General features: G+C 33.5%; 1 long non-coding RNA gene across 1 annotated transcript; it reads left to right on the plus strand.

The window, feature by feature from the left end:
* Positions 1 to 291: 291 nt before the first annotated feature.
* On the plus strand, positions 292 to 5,027 carry LOC106692206 (uncharacterized). The gene is made up of 2 exons (XR_010844300.1): positions 292 to 386; positions 4,872 to 5,027. It is a non-coding gene; the product is annotated as an uncharacterized lncRNA (long non-coding RNA).
* Positions 5,028 to 5,694: the final 667 nt, after the last annotated feature.

Genomic DNA, 5,694 nt, shown 5'->3' on the forward strand with positions numbered 1-5,694 from the left:
AAAATTAATTTTTTTAGCACTACTGTAATTATATATAATTTTCTTACAATTTTGGAGCCATTCTCCTTTTCCGTACTGAAATGTCACAACCTGATTAACTATGTCTTGCTCGGCCCCCCTCCAGTTTTGATCGGTTACTTGTTTCCTATATGTTTGCTTTATATAAAACATATAGGGAATAAAATACAAAATCATATAACACAGAACAAAAATCTGTGAGTAAAATTGTGAATATTAAAAGAAAAGGAATAAATTTCAAAAGTTCTAAAATAATTCATTCATTTTAGGCATTTCGATCTAAGAGGAATAAAACCACTTAACAACAACAAGAATGAAAATAAATCCATAATAATAATTTGAGGGAATCCTTTGGTATGAGAACTTAAGTAAGTGATAGTTTGATGAAATATTACTGTAACAGAAATTAAGGCCCAAGTTGTTAATACTATATTTTGGATTTATAGGACTTTCTTGTAATGTAAACAATACTCTTTATAATAATTAATCTATAATTATTTTATAATAATATCATGATGGGGAAAATGGGTTGAGGGTGGCCTCTTTTTCTGCATTGGTAACGCTTTTGAAGAGGGGGTGAGGAAATTTGTTTTTTTGGAAAGGAGTAGTCTGTATTTTGTGTCAGTCTGATGGTTACGTGGCTCACCATGTTTGTTGAGCCAGAAATAATATAGTTACTGTCCTCAGTCTAGACTGAGAGAAATAATATAGTTACTTGTCCTCAGTCTAGACTGAGTCTGTTCATGTGGGTCTGCCATCTTTGTCGCCGTCCGGCCGAGGTCAAGGAATTACATACGCCTTCTCGTCATAAATTCTGTCACAGTCGGTAAAATAATAGAAATTTATATTTGCACAAAAAATAAAAAGTCAACCAAAAATTAAATACGAGTAGAATCTGCAAGATAAAAAAAATGCGATTATGATATTACATTATCATCAAGAGTTTTATTTCAAGGATAGTCCGACGTTTTTGTTTTATATTAAATTATCGATGAAATTCCTCTAGTATTACTAATCATTGTTATCTACCTATTATTTTTTTTATCAATTTGATATATGCATTCTTGACGTGGGAGCGGGTAGCTCAGCGTTAAGGCACTGTTCTACTAACTCCAAGGACCCGGTTTGGAATACGGCTGAGGCAGATAATTATTTTCTGTTTCACTGTAGCCGTGAGTATAATAGTACTGAATTTTCATTAAAATAAAAATTGTATTTAATAGATGTTATTGACAAGTTCTGAAGTTTATTTTATTTTATATTTTTAATTTTAAAATTAATTTCTCATCATCCGTTCCTATCTCATCGATTGATTATTCCAAGTAAAACACAACGGTTCCTATTCTCCCCTCTATTCTGAGTCCGCTGGTGTTCCTCAAGGTATTATCCTCGGTCCCATCCTCTACACCGTCTTTACAGCTGACATCCCAACCAATCCTAACATTACCCTCACCACGTATGCTGATGACACATATGTGCTCGCTGTTGATAGCTCTTAGATTGCATCTCAAACTCTTCAATCCCATATCACAGCTCTCGAAAAATGGTGTCGTAATTGGAGGATTAAAATAAATCCCAACAAATCCCATCAAATCACCTTTACGCTTCGTCGTAAACTTACTGACTGCCCTACAGTCTCCTTTAATAATGTTGATCTTACCCCTATTGAACAGATCTGCTACCTTGGACTACATCTGGACTATAATCCCACTAACCTGGAGTGTATTATAATGTACTGTTTTAAATAGCAATAAAGAAATTTAAAAAAAATTAAATTCTCCAATGTAAATAATTTTTCTAACTCACTACCGAACTTAGGGGAAACATTGTAGTTGTGTAGGAAGTGACAAATGTTTGCCCTCAAAATCGAAAAATTCACACGTGATTTACATCGAGGAACTAGTCTCTCTTTGGTCAAATTATTGTTCGGATATTATAGCTACAACTCTTAATTCTATTTTGAAGGATTATGTGCGTCGGTATCTAGGTGATTTCGAATCAATATTTTTCAAATTCCATCAACTAATCTGCAAATGTACTTTCTTTGACACACTTACGCTTCGAAAAAGGATCATCTGAACAGGGATAAAGTTGGAGATAAGTTAAGAAATGATCTCGTATTATTTTTATCAAATTCTATCTAATAATTTCGCTTATACATGCGCAAATGTATTTTCCTTGACACACCTATATTTTACATCAAAACGGCTCTTGCGATTTCCTTCCAAGCTGGAGAAAATTCACTGATGTATAAATGGTCCGTTTGATTTAATGAAATTCCTTCTTCGACACTTATTATAATTTTTTTTTTTCCAAAGTCCCTATTTGAAATAAAGTTTTGTGTTTAATAGTGGGGTTTTGTTTTTATCTGAAACGTTGTTACATTTTAAAACATGAATGTAGTGAATGAGTGTTGACATTATTTGAGTTAATCTGTGTGATATTTGATGGTATCAATGGGGCATACCACTATTAGGAGTTAATGATATTAAAAACTAGGTCTAAATCTACGGCTAATAACAATATTTACAGGTTGTTCAAGCAATAATTCTGCCTTTTGCCAACGCACTGGTGGGGGCGCTTATCATTAATGATGGGAAAAGGATCTGATCTGATCGTGGATATATATGAGAAGGGGTGCGGTCAGTGTAGAACTAGATAAGTAAACACTTAATTAATAGTGGCAACGTTTCGGCCAGAATTTCTAGCCTTCATCAGGAGTAAGAACAAAAAAAAAGATAACAACCAATGAATAAAAGGACATAAAAAACGATTAGAAAATAACTAACATTATGGATACATAAATAGTGTTGACAGACATGAATGGTTCAAGTATTACCAGAAGATAAAGGCTATATGAGAAGAGTAATATTATGACAAATTATTAGCCATGAAATATAGTTAGTTGAGTACAGAAATGGTGAAGAAACTGACCTTTGTACTTGGCAGACATTTTTTTTGTTTATTTATTTTATCATTTTAATAATCCTGTTTTAATATAATAACCTCAGGAATAATAAATCAATCGAATCGGTTAAACAAAAATTAAATTTAAAAAAACACATTTTAAAATTAAAAACGAATAGTTGTATGAAATGGTTGACTATGGTGATCTCAAAGAGTTTCAGAGGGCGGTGAGAGTAAAAAAAAATATTCCACTAACATTTAAATGCGCGCCGACATTTCGACCCAAGTTGATAAACCCTCTTTGGGAAAAAAAAAATTAATTTTTATTTAGCATACTCTACCCTCCGGTTGTGAAAACATGAATTAGAGGGTGGTCTGAAAAGTTTCCGACCGCAACGTGAAGATTCAGATTGCCTTTATTCGTGAAGAAGGCAGCATTCGTAAATAAAAGCAAGTGAATTTCGTTGTTCATCTGTTGACATTATACGATTCTTTTTTTTTTTAATTACGACTAAATACTTAAACTACTAAGCAAGACATCTCCATGAGATACTGCTAAAGCCCTATCTTACGAGTAGGTTCAGAATAAGGGTGCACCAATATGTACTGAAGCTGTACATATTACGCCCCCAATCGCAGCTCCTTCTCCCTCCACACCATAACAAACACGTCCAACAGAGAACAAACCAAGAGGAAGTCCGGAACTTGGTAAAGCCCAACTAGTTCGGGATTTGGTAGGCACTTGGAACGCTTCTCTCCCTTATTCTCATACTCCTAAGTTACAAATACGGGAGGTTACTCATTTTCTTTAGGTTATCCTTTATCTTTGACTGAGACAGTTTTTAATTGATTCCTGTTTTACTTTGTAGGTAAATACATTGACAACGTACTATTTAAGAGTATATTCCAAAAAGTCATTTTTGAGATTTGATAATCTTAGTGTTCAGAAAAAACTGCCTCTTTTTAAATTTAAATTTTTAGTGAAATAGTTACTGCAACAATTTTCTTAATTTTGATCTTTTAAAGTGCAGTATATTTTTTCGTAGAATGGGATTAAGTTTGATAAATTCAGTAATTAATGGCTTTGATTGATTGGACCACTCTCAGCATCTGTTTTCATGAATTTAAATACGTGTTTGGTCTGAGAATGAGTAGTTTTCCCGCTACCCAGTTTACTTGACTTGGTAAACTTATAATCTTTCGATATTAATAAAAAATATTTTTGAAAAAACTGATACAAGGAACTTGTATTTGTAAAGTTACAGAATTAGGTCGAGGAGAAAAAAGGAAAGGTTAGGAAAGATCGTGAACTAAGTGGGTCTGTTCCAACAGCCATTTCTGACTATCCAGAACTGTATGGAGCAGGATTTGGGAGGAGAAAAGAAGTACTACCCATGCTCGATACAGACAGTCAGAAGTGGTTTTTGGAACAGACCTAGTGGAGTGAAGAGGAGGAAGGGGTTGGCAGTGCCATCTGCCACTGCGCATCTTAACTCCTATACCCACAGACATACTCATCTTAGATTTACTATAAAAAAAAAAAAAGAAATATCTGAAAATTTGGTAGATGGTGATGTCAAGTTTCGAGGATCATAGTTGAGTGTCCTGCGGCTTTGTTGCCATATCTGACGTGTTCACTGAAACGGCTTTTTTCGCCGATTTGCCAGCAAAGCCTTGTACAACAATAGTTTTCTGTATCTTTACTAATATTAGTCCGATAGAGTGAAAGTCAATTTTTACTTTCACTTATCTACATAGAAAACATAAGGTAAGAAGAAGCATAACAATATTATTATATCACTTTCAGAAAGCCCTTTTTGAGCAGGATTAAGGGATACAAAGTACGGGTATGTTCCATTCCAATTTTGGAATAAATAATAATATAAAAACTGTTTTGAATGTTTCGAGATATTTAGCACTAACTTTTAAAAAATATTCTTTCACAGACCTAATGGAGACCACATACTATGTTCTTGATGGCAGAAGAATCAGATGGCGCCCAAGGTCCAAGCCTGAAGTACGTGTAGTGCAATGGAAGGTACAGGGCCTAATGAAGAGTATATCAGGACTATATGCTTTATTACAGAACGTCACTAAAAGTGCTGGGAAAGAGGTTTTTCAGCTCAAAATTAGCACATATTGTTTATTGATAGCTACCATATTGTTTATTGATTTAGAGGCTATTCTAAATTTAGCTCAGAGAAATTACTTATTCTAAGAATTCAAATAGATAGTCGGATAAGGCATGTGCCAGGAAATTTGGTTTTATGTTAAAGCATCAGTCTAAAACCATCAAAATTCAACAACACAACCAAATAGAAAAAGTCAATCAATTTAAGACTTTATTTCTTTTGGATTTCACACCAATCCAAACACACTATCCATGCTCTTTTGCCTATAGACTCTGGCTATTCTTTGGTCCTACCATTAGATTTTTCATTCACATGCGATACAACGCAAAAGTCAATTAATATCGAGGGAAATAGGACAAACGTTTGATACTAGAAAGAAAGTTATTAGATTACATAATCTAATAACTTTCTTCCTAGTTAACATTAACATTAAGGCTGTTTTTTTTTCAAAATCTACGTTTTTTCCCACTTACCTTAATATTCAAATGCATGTCAATATAAAATGATCGTACACGTCTCGTTTCGCTATGCTATCTTCAATTTCGTCTGATATTTCTATTTCTCCTTTGTTCAGAAACATTGAGGATTTTCAAAACATCACAATTATTTTAATATAGTAAATAAACACACGAGTGCT

The sequence above is a fragment of the Halyomorpha halys genome, unplaced genomic scaffold (assembly GCF_000696795.3).
Source record: "Halyomorpha halys isolate HHAL.00 unplaced genomic scaffold, Hhal_1.1 Scaffold10183.1, whole genome shotgun sequence".
NCBI lineage: Eukaryota > Metazoa > Arthropoda > Insecta > Hemiptera > Pentatomidae > Halyomorpha > Halyomorpha halys.